Raw genomic sequence first — 18,514 nt, forward strand, 5'->3', positions numbered from 1 at the left:
AGACACTGCTGAAAATCTGTGGCTTGCGAATATTTTTAAATTGCTCTCAACCACGGAGAGAAAGTAAGAAAACTTTGTCTCTCGTGAGGTTTGTCAGGTTGCATTTCAGAATCACACCTGTGCAGACCCCAGTTTAAGCCGGCAAGGGAGAGAACAGGTGAAAATTGGGCCAGAATGAAATATGCCTTCTGATTTAACTTATAGGAAAATTCAACAAATATAATTGATGATATTTGCAGATAGTATTTTTGGAAGCTTTAGATTCAGTCCATAGATTGAATCTGTCACAAAATTAACTACAGTAAGTTTGTACTGGAGTTCGATGTGGCATTGTTTCATGATGAAAACAGATGGTAATGCTCCTAGAAATACATTTTCTTTTTCTAGCTTATGTGTCTTGTAACTACACAATATAACCAATGACTGAAACATCAAGTATGGCAGAGCAGCTGGAAGGCAAAGGTCTAAATTGTGAAACTATATATATAGATATATATATCATCTATATTTACTTATGTTGGCAACTAATATAACAGTAAAATTCATAAAATTATTAAGCAAGAGATTATAAACTGAAGAATTATGCCACTGTGCTTTAAGCTGTGTGAAACTAAATCTGTGGAATGCATTGTGAATGGCAAAAGCAAAGTATCAATAAAGCTTATAGTGTTAAAAAAGCATACTGGAGTTTAATATACAAAATGAACATCGGGTGATGTGAGCTGAGTGTGCGGATGAGCCTACAGTGAGTACCTGTGCTCATTTCTAAGCTCTGCCTGTGTGGAGCCTGGAGCTATGCTCCTACAAGTCCCTGGCCAGATGCTGCACAGGGACAGGGAGTCAGCTGGAGAGGACAGCTAGAGAACATTTGGGTGCCCAGAATTCCCATGTACACCTTGACTTATTGAAAGAGGACATAGGGGAGAAAAACTGTCATGTTTCACACGTTATTCCCATCCTCCTTTTCTGTTTCTTCTCTTTTAGGTGATGGTGGTACATTCTTACCGCATGTGTTATGGTTCAGGTCTGGATGTCCCCTCACAGCTTCACGCCCTCAAAGGGCTTCTGAAGGGTGATGGGATGATAGCTGACTTCCTGTTAGGAGGCGGGATCGGATTGGAAGAGTCAGGTCACTATGGGTGTGGCCTGGAGGGTTGGTCCCCCTCCAGGCTCCTCCCTTGACTGCTTCCTGTCTGCCATCCCCGGAGCAGCTCCCCTCCACCAAGCCTCCCTGCCAGCCCTCCTGCAGAGGACAGGCTGGCCATGGGCTGAAATGTGAGCCACAGCATACATCCCCTCCTTAAGTTGCAGTTGTCAAGTACCGTGTCTCAGCAGTGAGAAAGGGAATAAGACAGTAAGCAGGGATCCTGGCTCCTGAGTGCTGAACCCTGACGTGACTCTACTTCCTTTACTGCTCTTGAAAACCAGAGCCCAAATCCACTTTGGATGAGTGCAAAGCCTTCACGATTCTTTTCTTTTTTTGTGGTACTGGGAATGGAACTCAGGGCCTTGTGCATTCGAGGCAAGCACTCTACCACTGAGCTACATCCCCAGCCCTCCACAGTTCTTTACCCGTCTGTCTAAGAATATACAAGTGAGCGGAAGTGACACTTCTCAGGGTATCTCAGTGCTGCACCATTGAAATACTGGCCTCCAGCTTTCCACGTTTCTCATCACAGGATGAATGACGCAAAACTGAAAAGGTGACAACCCTCCATCTAGAGAAAGGCCACTTCTGGTTTCCTCCAACACGGCCCAGAGAGCCAGGCTGAGCAATGGCCCCAGGCTGACTGGCGCTGGGTGGCCTGGGGAGGGGGAGCTCCTGCCTGTGCCGCTGACACCCTGGACCCCGGCGCCCTCCATGCAGGCCTGCTGGGAAAGGGCAGAGAGGGCGTGCATGTGCCGTTGTTGAAGGGAGCCCAGGTATTGAGCACAGCCGGAAGGCCCTTTTCTTTGATCCCAGTTAGGTCATTACAGCAGTGCCCACGGTGCTGATTTGTGAATGGCAAATTGCTGTTTCCAGACGCGATTACCCAGGAAATGACCTTCACAAGAGCTGCAACCATCCAAAATCAACAAACCCTCGGCAGGACTGCCACCCGTTTTTATTTATATTTCATGTGTCAGTGGTAGAAGCACTATCTGGCTAAGCGAGGTCTGTAGGTGTCACACATGCAGGCTGATGTGTCAATTAATTCTGGCGCTGGAAAATGACAGTAAGGGTACAGATGCGTCCCGGGGACAGGTGTGGCTGTACCTGCCAGGCGAGGCACCGGCTGGCCCTGCCAGCGTGCAGGTGCCCGAGGAGTGTCCTGTGGGCAGGTCACAGCTGTTATTTGCAGATCTCGGGTTTCCAGCACGACTCTGACTCTCATGCGGTTGGCAGCAAGCTGACCTTTCCCCCGCTGGTTCGGCTGTGGAGTGAGACGCTGCATATTAACGAGTGACATTCACAAGGGCAGGTCGCTTTGGCGGCACTGAGGTCCACGAGGAGGTGAGCCCCTCGTGGGTGTGGAGTCGACAGCGCCGTCAAGGGGTGAAGGGGGATGCTGTAAACGAGAGAAGCTCCTGAGCACAGACCCCGGCTCAACTCAACCAGCTCCGCCTCTGCAGGAGCAGATCCGGTCTGTGATCTTCCGATCGGCCCTGAGCATTTCTGCATCCCTGCTTGCATTGCTGTCATGCGGTTGGTTCCTTGCTGCACTTTCTACGTGTTTCCCTCCTCCACCTAAGCAAGCAGCCACTTCTGTAAGGAGCAGAAAGTCTGTCCTATGACGGAGAGCGTTACCTCTCGAGGAATCTTTGAAACCTGCGGGGCCCTGTTCCTTAGGACCCTTGCCAGAGGGCCCAGCTCCAGGAGTGCTGGTGCAGACATGCTTGGGGGCAGCGGAGGAAAGTCGTCTGATAAGGCACAGCGATTGCTCTGTGTGTGTGTGTGTGTGTGTGTGCGCGCTTGTGTGTGTGTGGTCTCTGTCTGTAACTGATTTGTTTCTGAGGAAGGAGGCAGGAAGAATCAGGTAGGGAGAACTCTCTTGGGCGTCTCCCACTCCTTGGGGGCACTTCCTCTCCTTCCCTTCTCCCCGTGCGGCTCCCTGGGTAGGGGGTCGGTTAGCCCAGGACACGGTAGGTGGACAGCATTCAGGCTGGACAGGGGGTGGGCACAGGTGGAGGCAAACCCTTCTGGGTGCAGGGCCTGACAGCACACCAGTGCAGGGGAGCAGCCAGGCACCCTGATAGTGTACCCCTCCATGTTCCCACTGCACATTGAGGAAATAGAGGCAGAGTCCGGTAAACAGTCAGGTGAGCTGTGTCTTTCTTCCATTCCCCAGCACCAGGAATTCCCCCAAGAATCAGGCTGCACAGGACACACACACACACACACATATACACATACACACACACACACATCATAGAGGCAGAAATGTATCACCAGGAACTGGCTTGTGTCCCATGGAGGCCAAGAAGCCCCCAACCCGCAGTGGCCTCACTGGAGATGCTAGAGACCCCTGTGTTGCTCCAGTTCTTTTTTTTTTTTTTTTGGTTTTTCTCCGGTACCGGGAACTGAACTCACGACGTTGCGCTTGCCAGGCAGGCGCTTTTGCCGCTGAGCTAAATCCCCAGCCCCCTGCTCCAGTTCTTGTTTGGAGGCCTGAGAGCCGGGGAGCTGAGTGTTGGTGCCAAGGCCGCAGGTTTGAGATGAGGAGTGGGTGAGTGCTGGTCCTCGTCTGACCTCTTGAAACGATCTATGTCCCAGCTCAGCTGTTAGGCAGGGGCTGGGCCCTCTTCTCCACTTTTTGTTCTTTTGGGGCCTTCCCCTGATGGCACAAGGCCCACCATACTGGGGAGGCTTCTGCTTTGCTCAGCCCACTGTCGGGGTCGTGCTTGACCGGATGTCTGGGCACCCTGTGGCCCAGGCCATTGGCTCATCAAGCAGACTGTCATCCCTCCTGAGCCTGGCTCCTGCCTGCTCTAAAGACAGTGTAACAGCTGAGGAGGAGCTCTCAGGTGCTGAGTGTGCCTCTCTCGGGACGTATTGGAAATGGGCAACAGCCACTGGCGGTCTGCAGTGAACGGGCAGTGATGCGAACGTGAGCCTTCTGCCATGTAACAGCAATTTGACAGGGGAGGCACCCGGGTATTTCTCACACTAGAAATTCCAAGGAGATCAAATAAAATTTACCTCCCCAAATAAGCTGATGCTCCTCCGTCTCCACGCAGCCCAAATGCAGCCGTGTCTACGGCAGCCTTAGGCACATCCAGAGACCTCAGGCACTGCGCACCAAGAGGACTTCTGGCCCAGGGGCTCTACACTAGGGACCTGATCTGAGTGTGCACAGGTGGTTGTGCATCTCCTAAAACAGCTGCACGGCCACACACACGTGTGTGCACCCGCCTGCCTGCATGCGCAGACACAAGGACACACAGCAACTAGAAGTGAGAGGGCAAAGCCTTAAGTTAAAAATTCTTGAGATTTCTTTTACTCTTCCTAGGCAATTTTCATGTTAGTGGGAAAACAGCAGATGTGAATAGAGCTTTTTATTCACACCCGAGGGGAGGTTCTACCTTTACCCCGACATTGCTGTGTGTCCTGGGAGGGTGGGCTTAGCCAGCAGCCCCTTCTTTGGTGAAATGGCGCCTGGGTCCCTTCTGCCATCCCTCCCCTTGTCCTGCGAGCTGGTGTGAGACACGACTTTCGAATAATCCTTATGCACAGAGATGGTCTTGGCCACAGTCCATCTTCCTGTCATTTCCAAAGTTCTGGTCTCTGAGCCTTCAGCGCCCAGCAGCCGGAACCCCTCCCGTGCGGCTCTCACTGCCGTCAGATGCCGTCTCACTCAGATGCCGTCACACTCGGTGTTGCGCCGTGGCTTAGATCGTCAGTGCTCCGTGCGGTGCCAGGGTTTCTGTGTCTCCCTCGGCTGCTTGTTCCCGAGGTGTCTGCCACTTCCTGCAAGCAGGGACCTACACTATTTTCTAAGCTGTATTTTTCTTAGCACATGCCTGCAGGACGTAGTGATTACGCTCCTCGTGAGGAGCTGGTGCGCGTACAGAACACGTCTGTGACAGTTAACTGATTGCTTCAACTTGAGTAAGAAACGCCCAGCTAATTAGAGCTGCACAGCTCTGAGCGCGGCTGAGGGGATTTGCTGAAGACAGAAGGCCCACCCTGGGTAGGCTCGTGGCCTGAATGGTACAAAGGGAAGGAGGGAGGAAGGGAGGCTGCCTCTGTTCCTCCGGAGGAGCTCCAGCCTTTGCCTTCACCTTGGACGTCCTCCCCTGGCTTCCGACCTCCGGCGCTGCCCATCGGCCTCCTGATAGGGACTCGATCAGGACACTGCAGTGAGCGCCAGGCCTTCGACTGGATCCTTCGGAGCTCCAGCGCAGACAGCTCCTCTGCAGTCTTCCGCACCTGCCTCTGCGCGGCCACTGTGAGCCGTTCTCGTGAACCCTTATATGCTTGTACATTTTGCATTAAATCTGTTTTTCTAGTGAGTACTGACTGACAAAGTATCTTAATTCTTGTTATGTCCCCTCCCCCCTCATTGCCTACCCTCCCTCTCCTGGTCTCCTTTCCATTTGCAAAATATCCATCTCCCCATTTCTAATTAGCTATTTTTTTTTTTTTTTGTTCTTTATTTGTTTATACTTTAGATTTCTCATTAGAGAAACCATGTGATTCTTAGGCTCATGTATCCGATTTATTTCGCTTAACATTGCGATCTCAAGTTGCATCCATTTTTCTACAAATGACTCTATAGCCTTCTTTATGACAAAGTAGTGCTCCACTGTGAGTAAAGACCACGTTTTCTTCATACATTCATCGTTGATGGCCATGCAGGCAGCTCCCCAGATGCAGCTATTATGAGCTGTGCTGCTGTAAACATGGCCGTGCACAGATCACTGTAGTATGATGTCTTAATGGCCATCAGAGCCTCTCCAAGTCTCAAGAGAATACTGTCAATTATAATGACATAGAGTTCTAAATTAAAACCACAATTTAACATACATCATCTTGTTTTGAAAACAGATATTTTAATATAATACTCAACCATGCAACCATTTTTACTTGAATTAATTATCATGATTCATTGACAAAGCTCTGCCTGTCAGGCAGTGCACCCGGTGACCTCCAGCACACGGGTGGCTTTATAGTCACTGTGTCAGCTGTGCTCTGGCAGTGGTTCTCCCTGGAGTGCTGTCTCCCAACACTGACTGGGGTAGGGAACCAAGCCCTCTGCAGAAAGGGAGGTTTGGGGTCCAGCCATTCCTCACTAACGCCTCAGCAGCCCTAGCATTGCTGCAGTATATCTACATTAATCAGGCTTCTCCAGAGAGTAAGGACACATAGGATGGGTGGATGGACGGGTGCGTGGGTGGGTAGATGGATGGGTGGGTGGGTAGATGGATGGGTGGGTGGGTAGATGGATGGGTGGGTGGGTGGGTGGCTAGTTGTGTGTATGGATGGGTGGGTGCATGGATGAGTGAGTGGGTGCGTGGCTGGCTGGCTGGCTGGCTGAATGGATGGATGGGTGGATGGATGAATGTATGGATGGATAGATGGGTGGTTGGGTGGGTGGATGGGTAGATGGATGGATGGGTGGACAGGAGGATAGAAGATGGATGTATGGATAGATATATAGACAGAAAAGGGGATTTCTAGAGGAAGTAGCTCCGTGGCCATGGAGACCAAGAGGTCCCACTGCAGGACATCTGTACGCTGGAGACACTGGGATACTGGCAGTGTGGTCCTGTCCAAGCCTGAAAACCTGGGAATAAGGGAAGCTGGTATCATTGTCAGTCCAGGACTGAGCCCAGAGGCCTTCCGTGTTCCAGGACAGGACCTATGGGCTCCTCTTCTCTTTCCTTCACCTGCCTGGGTGCCTAGCTAATGAGCCAGTGCTCACCCATTGGAACCGCCCCCTCAGTCCATGGACTCACATTCCAGCTCTTCTGAAGAGAAGAGTGTCCTTCCTTAGAGGTCCTCAGCTTGGTCAAGTTCATAGCTGAAATTAGCCACTGCAGTCTGTGTCAGCGATTGCTCCATGTGGGTAGGAATTGGTTTCTTTTCTTTCCATTGAAGTAGAAATGGGCCATCCACTGAGTGGATGCGTGCTGGGAGCTTGGTGGTGCTAGCAGCAGTAGTAGTACTAGTGTGTGTTGGGAAGGGGAGATGTCATTTCACACTGTAGAAAAGATCAACATTGCTGCTAAATAAAATACATGACAGTCGCGGAAACACGGAGCTAAACTGTTGGCCCCACCAAGAGAGTCACTTTGGGAAGCTAGTCAGTCGTGCTGTCAGAGCACTTTCCACGCTCGTGTCCAAGACACGCTGGTCTACAGCACATTCCCTGCAACCCTACTAAGCCGCGTCCCTTAGCTTCAGAACAGACTGTGTGACTGCCATCATGTGTTGATTGCTTCCCCACATCAAACCCGCCCTACACGTGGACGCTTTCGTTCATGCAGGACATTCCAAAGAGCAGGGCACGCTCCTGACAGAATTTTTGGAAGATTTTTTCCCTGAAAGGTTGGATACAGAAGGGCAACTGAGTTAGAGGTTTGGCTGTGGCGATCACACTGTGGCTGAGGAGTGGGGCACCCCGCATCTGGCCCGATGGTTCCGAATTTTAAGGGCATTCGGCTCTCTCCAGCTGTGTACTGGGGGCTTGGGGAAGGGACTGGGAAGCCAGCCCCGTGTCCTCCCTTGGGCTCGCTCCGATTCCAAGGAGCCCAGCTTCAGCTGGACTTGCGTGAGTGCAGAGGATGTGGCAGAAAGACAGGCAGATGTGCTGTCTACCTGGGGCACCGGCTGCCCTGCGTTCTGCAGACAGACCTCCTCCAGGTTCCTGAAAACACGTCCTGTTGTGACCTTTGGCTACTGTCATAACTACGCACCTGCTGTCCTGGGCATAAATGGAGCAGGTCTGGCTTCAGCATGAACAAACACAGAGGGCCGGGGAAATCTTATATCCTCTTCCTCCTTCGACTTCCCCTTGGCAGCTTCTCCTGGGAATCCGCTCACTGCAGGTCTTTGTGTTCCCAGCTCATTGACGAGGACGGGTGCGGCCGAAACGCAAAGGAGCCGCAATGGCCGGCTGAATTTGGTGTGTGTACTCCACCTTTACAGATGAGCTTGCCTCATTAGATTTTCAAAAATCTAGTAATCACTTGATGGTGACCCTGTTAGCTAACGATGGCCCAGCAGGCTGCAGCCATCCTTTTAAAGCTGTTGTCCGTGGACTGCTTTGCATTATTTCTCCCCTTGGATTTCAGACTTTGCTTTCAGCACACAGAATCTTATTTTAAACACAGAATCACTCAAAAAAGTAAGTGAGGGGCCCCGCTAGTACTCCTTGATGGCGGAGCAGGATGGAGACTTGTGAACGCTCAAGGACTTGCGGGAGACCCCTAGGCTGGGGACCGCACATCTCTGTCCTCTCCCCACTGTTTATCTGGATGGCTTCGCCCAGTGGAAATTTCTCGGTGACTCTGGGCTCACGCAGACGGACTGTGCCGTGGCAGTGACGCGCCTCCCTCTGGGAGCAAAACAACCTCCCTCGAGCTCGTCCCCTCGTGCGTAGATGGTGGCGGGTGAGTGTTTGCCAAGCCTCCTGCCGCCTCCCTCTCTGAGTCCCATTGAGCTCATGGAAACGCAAAGTAAACAACTGCAGAGTAAAAAGCCTCCCAGAGTATTTATTTAAGAGTATTGTTCCAGGATATGCACAAAGATAAAGACCGTATGTAATGAATGAGTGACTCCAGAGGCCAAACACCGAGGAGTTCCACTGTGCCCAGCCGTGTCCCGGCCCGGGTGAGGTCACAGCCGGCTCCCTTGGGATGTGCCCTTAGAGGAGGTCACCTTGCCGCACGGCCAGCCTGGGCACCTAACCCCGTGGGACTGAGTGCAGGAAAGCGCTGGGCCACCCACTGGCTGGGTGTCCAGCATAGAGGCGGGAAGGGACAGAGGAAGTGGGATCCGGCGCGTGTGAGAAGCATCCCGCGGAAAAAGAGATCGAGATGCAGAGAAGGGCCAGCCCAAGCGGGCTAGCCGGGGGCAGGCGGTCTTGGAGTTGCAAAGTGCCTGCAGCTGGCTCTGCCTGAGCTCCTCGGGCCCAGGAGACACGCTGGGGTCCTGGTGTCAGAGATCTGGGAGTGCGGTGGGGCAGGCGTCAGCGCCACAGCAGGCGGGAGACAATAAACACCTCATGGGCCTAACTCAGAAGATAGTCAAGTAAGATGCAAAGCAGGAAGGGTGCAAATGACTTCGCATATTTAATGATTATTGACTTTTAAACTGGTTTTTAAAAAGCCTTCTGGATGAAGACAGATCTGCAAAGATTACTAGAAAGTGTGGCGTGGCCGCCCCGCTCACTTCACACGAATTCTCCCTCCGTGCGCTCAGCGCTGCCGTCTCCTAACTTCCCGAGAACATGCCCATGCATCCGCGCCCGTTGCTCCACCACGGAAGATGCTCCCGACACTCGCAGTGCAAGAGACAGATCAGCGCATTCACCAGGCTCTCCACGGGGCTGTCGGATGCCTGGCCAGGGCCCTGCCTCTCCGGGAAGCCGGCTGCCTGCTTCGGATGGCGACAACTCAGAGAAGTGCGTTGCCTTCCTACGAGTACACATTTTATTGCCTTCTCTGGTTTAAGGTCTCGCCTAAATGTGGGACGTGAGGTCTCCACTTCATCAGAGGGAGATGACTGGCCCTGTTTCACTGCCACTGTGTGTCTGGGTGCTGAGGCAGAGAAATAGCCTTGCTTGCAGCCTTTTGTTACTGGCTACGAGGGGCAGCGAGCATAAAACTGGCACGGGCTCCCTTCGGGGAAGCACAGGACGGGTGTGGTGCTTGCTGAGCCAGGAGAGAGCAGCTTCTTTTGCTGCTGCTCACTTTGCTACACAGCCTTGGGGGCAGGAACCCTGCCGTGCAAGCTGACTTTAGTCTCCACTGACCACAGCCCCGGTTGCTGGTACTGATGTGTGCTGACACTGTGGTCAGACAGACACAGAAGCACCCCTTTCACAGCCGAAGGATGGAGAACAGCAGGGTCGGGGACTCTGCAGGGAGAGGCCATGCACGAACAGAAAAGGTCAGAGGAGAGTGAGGAAGCTTCTAGCTTCCCACCAAAGGCAGGAAGTCTCTGCATCTGACAGCTGGTACAAACACGTCTTTCCTCTCTTGTCATGGGCCCCGGAGAGCCTGTGTTTGTCTTCCTGCTGCACGTCGTGTTCTGCTTGGATGTGCACCCTCTCCAGGAGGTGATGTCTCCTGTCTCTGTCCCACGCAGCCTGCGCAGCTGCCAGCAAATGCTGCAGGCCCATAGCATAGTCTGACACTCAGGGGTGCGGAGGGCACCCAACACACACAGTATGTGGCCCCCTGGGATAGTCCTTCCCGCCTGCACGGGCCAGGCCAGCCACCCTGCCACCCACCATCCGAGGAGAGCAGCAGTGAGGCTGTCCTTGTCACCACAGGCTCACAGCAGGCGACACCAGGGCCCCGCCAGGCCTGCCACAGTCAGCAGGGACCGTCCCCGCCCTGTGGGATGGGATACGCAGGTGACTTGGACAGCCTGCTGCTCCAGGGCCAGAAGCGCAAGTGAGTGGCCCCTATTTCACACAGGTCCACAGTGACTTCGTCCCTCATTCAGGGCCACACAGCTGTGTGTTAGCACCCGGACTGCAACCTCGACTTTTGGAGTCTAAGACGCTCTCCGGCAGATGACAGCTCCCAGCACGGGCAGCTCAGACTGGAGTCACCGGAAGGTTTTTATAAGGACCACTGCCTGGAGGCTAGTCAACTGGAGGTGGCTTTGGAAAGCTCACCAGGTGAGTCTAAGGTAACAACCAGATCCACAATCAGTCCCCTGACCTAAAAATCAAGGCAACACATTGCAGCTTCCTGGGGTGTGTCTTAGCGCATGTCTCTGCTCCGCTAACTTGTATTAGGGGCCAAGGACCCGGGGTTAAAAGGCACAGGAAACACCCTGGCAGTCTGGCCTTCTCCCAGAGAATGTAGAGAACAAATGTCCTGTGTTATATGTTCAAGGATGTGCGGCTAGACAGCCTCGCCGGGTCCTCTTTCCCTCGGTCCTCTTTCCCTCGGTCATCTCTCTCTCTGTCCTCTCTCTCTGTTTATTTAAAAATAGCTCCAGCTTTGTACAATACACTTAGTTCAGCCTTATCCCTCCTTAAAATAAAAAGGTAAAATCATGGCTGTTTTAAAAACTGTTTTAGGGTCTCATTTAGGTTCATTTGGTTCAGTCCTTCCTTCTCTTGCCAGTTAGGGTATAACACGGTGAAACCCGATTTTAATTACTTTTCAGGAATTCAGGGAGGAGGGAAGAGAAACTGGGCAGAAGAGAAGGAGGAGAAGCTGCTGCCGAGGAAGACCACTGAGCTGGGGGTCGGGGCCCTGGGGGGGGCGGATGGGAGAGGCAGGGAAGCAGAGAAGGGATCAAGGGTGGGCGGTGGGGAGGACACAGGCCACAGCCCCAGCGTTAGCCAGGTCCTTCCTTTGCTTTTAATTTCTTTTTCTCTCAGTGCATGTTTGTGTCCATAACGGTCAAGGCAGCACATTGAAGCATTGGGGAACTGGTGCCCACGTGTAACACTTCTTCGTTATGTTTGCAGACCCCCAGCTCTTGGTCTCCTTTTGTTTTGCGAAAGATCTATCTCCCTGTGTCCTCCGATCTGTTTGTGTTTTCTCTTACTTTGTTGATAGCCCTTTCTTCTTTGATTCTCAGGCCGCAGGTACAGAGGAGCCAGCGGCGCAGGCGATGCCCACAGAGTCACGGTGATCTTGCTGGGGCCTGAGCCAGGGCTTCTAGCTGGTTCCTTTTGCTTTCTGGTTGTCCGCTTCAGGACAGATGCTCCGTGGCCGTGCAGCTTTGGCTGGGTCTCATGCCCCCGGACGGTCACACAGGGACACCCCAGCTTGAAGCCCGAGCCAAACACAGGGTTGGGGGTTTGGCACGCTCACCTCCTTGGGGCCGGAGCTCGGGGTCCAACCGACAGTCAGGTCGGGGGCAGACTGGCAAGATGCGCAGGGATGCCCTTGCTGCTCGGCACACTGGCACACACGGAGGCCAGGCGGGCTGCAGGGCGCGGTCTGCGAGGGTGGGGAGCTCTCACGGGCTCACATCTGGTTCGGGGGCTGACTGCAGACCCAGCCCGGGGTTGCTTCGTTCCTTTCTTTCTCCTTCTGCAGCTGCAGAGAGTGTGTCTCCTGTGCTGGACCAGGACAGATACGAGGCCATGAGGGCCTCAAGGCCGGGGGACTTCTGAGCCCTCAGGGCCAAAGGAAGGAGCTGGAGGGAGACCGGAGGTAAGTGCGGGAGCTGGAGGGAGACCGGAGGTAAGTGCAGGCAGCAGAAGAGAGACAGAAAAATAGGGAAAGCGCCAGGGTGGAGGCGCCCACACACCCACCCATTCCCAGAGCCAGGTGAATGACCCGAGCTGGGTCTCTGCCATGGCCATCCCAGTGGCCACCCTGCACTATTTCATACCCTGCACTCTCCCTAGGTGGTGGACAGTGTCTCCGTGGGACAAGCAGTCAGGAGGTCTCAAGGTCATCGTGTTGTGCTCCCTTCCCTCCAGGGCACGCCTCAGGAGCTGGCCCAGCACTGCCACCGGGAGCGGCCTGGGGCACAGAGGTCCTGTGTGGGCGGGGAGTCCCCAGCCCGAAGCCTGAGCAAACAGCGGCGGGCAAGAGCACACAGTCTGAAGTGAATCATAAGCTCTTGTTTTGTTAGAGCAGAAACTGTTTTTGAAAACAGCTCTGCTGGAGTATAGGGTCCCCAGAGGGCCAGAAACTAAGGACAGGTCTCCAGGACGGAGTCAGACTCACGGGCCGCTCTGTTCTGTCTTGCCCTTTTCCAGCCATTCAAAGGTAAAGATAGCAGAAGTTTCCTGGCATGCCGGAGACATCACGCACTGCTCCAGGTTTCACGTAAACAGCTTTTGTTAATTCGTGCATAAATAAATGTAGTAAGTGGGAAAATATGCTTAATATAAAAGGTCCTCAATGAATTTTGAATTTGGCTGAGTGAGAATTGATGTAAACAGTCTGGTGGTGGCTTTGGTAACTCCCAAGGCATTGTGAATTAATGAAAATTATGTAGCTGAGAGAAACCCTCTGAACTGCGTGACTTTCTTTACTGAAGGGTGCTTTTACTCTTTGTAATGAGAAAGCAAACCCCATGAAATTTTAAAAATTCAGATACTTTACTTTGAGACAATACATTAAAATACGTTTTCTCTCAGAGCATTCACATATCTAGGAAAAGCTCTGGACATCTGAATGACATGCATGTTTCTGTGTATATTCGTGTATATACTCATATATACATTTGTATACAGAACATGGACATATTTGTTTGGATTACCTAAAAACTGCTTGACATTAATCTTCAGGGTTATAAACTTGGGGATTACGCCCAAAGAGCACAGATTTCTCTTCCTATATTAAATGGTGCTTGGGTGACACTGGTCCATTTATAAAACCTGGCTGACTTTTACTAATAAGTGTCTGAGAGGACTTATTCAGACAAAAACGATAACACCAACTCAATTTTAGACTAATTATTTTAAAAGCAAAACCAGGAACATTTCCTGAATTTTTAGAATAAATAGATGAATAAACTTTCCACATTTTTGAATAACACCAAAAATCCCATAATAACTTTAATTGTTTGGGAAATGCGTGAGTCAAGTTCTGGGTTTATTTCCATTCGTTTCCCATGGGAGGGTCTGGCTAGGGTTTGCCTGGACCAGCAAGGACTGAAATCTGTCAAAGAATGGGTTTTTTTTGACCCCTCACATTTTTCTTCTTTTTTCTCCCAAGGACTTGGGAAGCACTGGCTCGGTTTTGTCTTGAATTTGGGGCGTTGCGTGGTGAGGGCAAGGACGTGAGGAGTCTGTGTGTGTGTGCACTCGGGGTGCCCATCGTGCCCTCCTGCCCCCTCTCCCAGGTCGACTTGCCCATGCTGTTGCGAACCAGATGTGGCGGGAGCCCGGACGGCTTCCTCCGGGCTCACCCCTCAGGTGTGGCTGGGAGGGAACTCTGTGTTCCAGGCAGCGTCCTCCCTGTCACACGATGCCAGGAATCCAGGCTCTGTTCCCAGAAAGCATGTGGCAGATAAACATGTAACTAGATGACCCGGAGCTGCCTGTGAGCCCAGGGCGTCTCCACCTGTGCGTTCCCTGCACGCGGCTCACACGAGGAGCCCAGGCACGGGTGAGCAGCCCAGCCCAGCCTGGGCTCCGAGTGGGTGGTGGGCGGGGCTAGGGTGCGTGGGCCAGGAGCAAGGTCAGGGCAGGGGCACTCTGAGAAGGTCACTTGAAGAGGGCCAGAGCCACCACACCCTGGTCACTGCCCGGTCAACAGGAGTAGGGGCATGTGTGGGGCACGGTGGCAGAGCTGGAGAAAGAGCAGGTGGTGACATAAGGCATCCCAGGGAGATGGCCCAGTCTGTGTGACCCTTCGCGGGTGCAGCCTCTCTGAGCCACAGGCACAAGGACCAAAGGGGTGTCTGGATTGTAGGGGGTGGTTCAAAGTAACTGGGGCACACGTGTAGTGGGGACAGGAGGGGACAGGCTCAGGGAGAGACAAGATTCACAGGGAGACCAGAGGGACCAGGGACTTCCTGTGGGACAGGAAGGACCCCCTGGGAACACTGTGTGTGTGAGTGCATATGTGTGTGCACAATTGTACAAGTGCCTGCTCCTTACTGGAGAGTGAGGACAGCATAGGGGCGGGAGGGTCTCCCTGGCAGCACCTGTAGTCTCAGGGCCCAGGGGTCTCCATGCAGAGAGGATCAGTGGCAGACAGAGTCACGTGAGTGCAGGGGCTTCCACAACCCAGAATCTGAGCCAAGTTGGGGGCCACAGGTGGGAGTCAGCTCCTCCTCCCCCGGGAGGGCATGGCCATTGCACCTGGCCATGGAGGGGCTCCTTCACCACAGGAGAAGAACCAGGGCTCTCAGTCTATCAGGGTCCTGCCCACACTGGAATTTCGCACGCACGCAGCCCCATGGAAAAGCCAAGGAGCTTGAACTGTGCACACAGACATACCCAAGGCAAAGAAAGGGAAAAGAGAGCTCCCTGGCCCCTCAGCGTCACCAACACTAAATAGCACCTTGTGCCACCCATTCTAAGACGCAGGCTGGTAGGTCACACTTTACCTCCATCCGCGCTGGCTGTGCGTTTCCGGCAGCCATCCACACGTGGTGGCTGTGGTCCTCCTCCTGTGACCTTGGCTGTGACCTCCACGACGAGAGGGGCAGTGCGTGTTCAGTGTTTCAGCCAGCAAGACCTTTAAGGGGATGGAATGTGCTAACAGTCCCCCATCCACAGAAGGGCACAGTCCTGCAGGGTATGTGCTCGAACAGCTTCTGAACACACGAGGCAAGAGCTAAAAGAGATGTGAAGGAGGAATCACAGCTGTATTCACAGACTCAAATGCCCATCTCTCAGTCAGGGATAGAAAATAGTGATGAAAACTGGGAAAGATTTAGAAGACTTGAACAATATCACCAACTAACTTGAGTCGATCAGCATTTATAAACCAATCCCAGCGTATACACAAGGAACATTAAGCAAGATAAACCATATTTTTTGGCCGTAAAATAGATATAAACACACATACACATCAGGGGGTGTATAAAAGTGTTGACAGCAGGCTGATCTGCGTGCCAAACCGGGAAAGACACCCGAGCCCCACAGAGAGGCTGGAGGCGCGGGCTGGTACGTCCACACACTGGAGAGCCCCTCAGCCCCAGAAACACGGAAGCTGCTGATGTGGGCACAACGTGCTGAACCCCAAACCAGCTCAGCCCCCAGAGAAAGGTGAGAGCCTCCAGAAGAACTTAGGGCATGACTGTCACTCAAAGTTCCTGCAAGTGAAGATAACCTGGAGAGATGGAGCAGATCACATTGCCAGGGCAGAGGTGGGAGGACCACTTCCTTCTGCCTGTGGCGACAGCTTCCTGGTTAAACTCAGGTGCCGGGCTTATCAAAATTGGCTGCCTGTTAAGATGTGCTGTTCACGGTGTATCCTCTGAGCCTCCATAAAGATGAACTAGAAGCCACTTGGAGGCAGCAGACCGTGTGGTAGCGTTGTTTATTTGACAGATTTCCTTCCTTTCTTAAGGTAACGGGTAATGGTCACGGAAGGCAGGGGGCAGCGGACACTGCGTGCGGTGCGGGTCTGCTCTGTTTCCCCACTGACCCCGTCCCCAGGGCCCGAGAAGGACAGAATTCACACTTTTCCAAGTCACAGACAGAAGCTGCTGACCGGAGCACACACAGATGGGAGGATCCAGACAGTCCCGACACTGAAGCAGACCCCTCCCCACGCCTCACGTCCACGGCACTAACCCCCTCTCCTGGAGGGGGCCTGGATCACTGGGGGACACCGGGACTTCACCTTGCCCACAGTCCATCGACAGTCTCCGTGCAGTGGCAGAGAGGTTGGCTCCAGAAGGTTCTGGAACATGAAGAGATTCTGAGTCAGGGTTGGGAGCTGTCACTGTAAACAGGCAGTTAATGCCACAGCAGGGGAGAAATCCATCCACCCAGGCAGGGAGGGAGCGCATGAGTCTGAGTCTTGGCTCTCACATGGGCCAACCCCAAACTCCTGCTGGTCCCCGAGTCTCCCTCTTAGATGCAAAAAAAAAAAAGAAGACAGTGAAGAGAAAGCAAGTGAAGAAAACGATATCCAAGTGACAATGACCTCCTAATAGATGGTCCCAGCCCCTTGGCTGGGTGGGTGGCCAGGACAACTCTGGGGAAATGGACTGACCTACTTGCTAGCCATGGTGGCATAAAACATCCAGGACGCCAAAACAACCACTACGCAGTAAAAGGGCTGCAAATGATTTTGTCGTTTGTCACAACACTTCAACTTTTGAAAAATGTGTATCTTTCCTCTCTCCAAAGGACAGCTAAGCCTGCTGTAAACAAAGCAACAAAATCTACTGAATAAAAAATGCGATAAAATGGAAGCGAAGCCCGACACAGCGACCAAGTGCATAAACTACAAGCGAAACTCAGTTCTGCGGCAGCTGCTGGGCTGCAGGGAAGGGAAGGCTGTGCGCTCCTGACTGGCTGACTCTTGACGATGCTGGTCTTTGTGGAGTGAGGTGGACTCCCCGCGCTGTTTCAGCTTGCGTTTCTGTAATGCCCAGGGATACCGAGCAGCTCTCCACGTGTTTCTCACCCGTTTGTACTTCTTCTGAGGAGTGTCTGTGCATTGAGAGCTACTAGAAGAAGGATGAACTTGAGGCATTCGTAGGGAAATGGGTGCACCTTGAGACCGCAGTGTTAAGTGAATAAACCACACACATGAGCTTAAATATTGCATGATTTCTCTCGTGTGAGAAACCTTAAGTGTAAGCCAGGAGCAAAACATAGGACAGATACTGGGAACTTGGAAGAGCTCTTTCGGATGGAAAGGGGAACAAGAGATGGGAGTAGGAGGGAAGGAAAGAAGGGAAAAGGGATTTAAAGAAAAAAGAATTGAAGGAAAAAGTGAAGTGGAGCTTTTACGAATGGGAGGGCGGTAAAGGTTGGAGTGAAGGAAATGAAAAAATGCAAACGTGCTGTGCACAGGACAAATTCCCTGCGATGAGCGTGGCCATTAGGTACTGCGCACACGCGAACATACGCAAGCAAAAGCCCACAGCAGCTCTCCGAAGAGGACGTGGTCCTGTCTTCTGCCGCTTGCAGACCAGAGGGGCTAAAGCACTGTCTTTTCACAACGATTCCACTGGAACCGCGCCATTAGCTACAGCTTGAAGCCCTCCTTAGTGAAATCAGGTGTAGTGTTGAAGTGCAATTTCATTAAAATGTTAATTTGTCCTCATCACCAATCTGATCCCGAGATGAGCCTGGGACTGTTGGGATTAGGCCTCCTCCTCCTCTCTGCCTCCTGGGTTTCCTGGAAACAGGCTTGGGCAGCGGCTGGGTGGCGGAGATAGTGGTGATAGTCATCAGCATGGATGAAGATCAGCGGTCTGATGGGGATTAGACTGGGATAGGGACCGGGTCCTGGCAGCCAGATAAGAGGGGTGGTGCTAATTCCTTAGAAATTTAGGGAACCGGATGGCAAGCCACCCTCGGAGAGGCAAGCGGGTGGGGCACGCTGATACCTGAGCCTGTGGTCTACACTGAGCTCAGTTTGCTGCCCTCCCGACCTCTCGGGCCCCTGCCTTCCCCCAGGGCCCACAGAGGCAAGGCGAACGTCACAGGGCCTCAGCTGGCTTAGACACTCTGGAACTTGATACTGTACACCTGAAAATGTTTTACCTTCAAGACAATCCCCAGCCCGGCGTGGTGGTGCTTGCCTATAATTCCAGCTCTCTGGGAGGCTGAGGCAGGAGGATTGCAAGTTTGGGCCCAGCCTGGACAAGTGAGTGACTTACTAAAACCCTGTCAGAACAGAAAAAGGAGCTGGAGACATAAGTTCAGGATAAAAGCCTGAGGCTCAATCCCCACCCATACTGAAA

The sequence above is a fragment of the Chinchilla lanigera genome, unplaced genomic scaffold, assembly GCF_000276665.1.
Source record: "Chinchilla lanigera isolate Chin_1 unplaced genomic scaffold, ChiLan1.0 scaffold00003, whole genome shotgun sequence".
NCBI classification, from domain to species: Eukaryota; Metazoa; Chordata; class Mammalia; order Rodentia; family Chinchillidae; genus Chinchilla; species Chinchilla lanigera.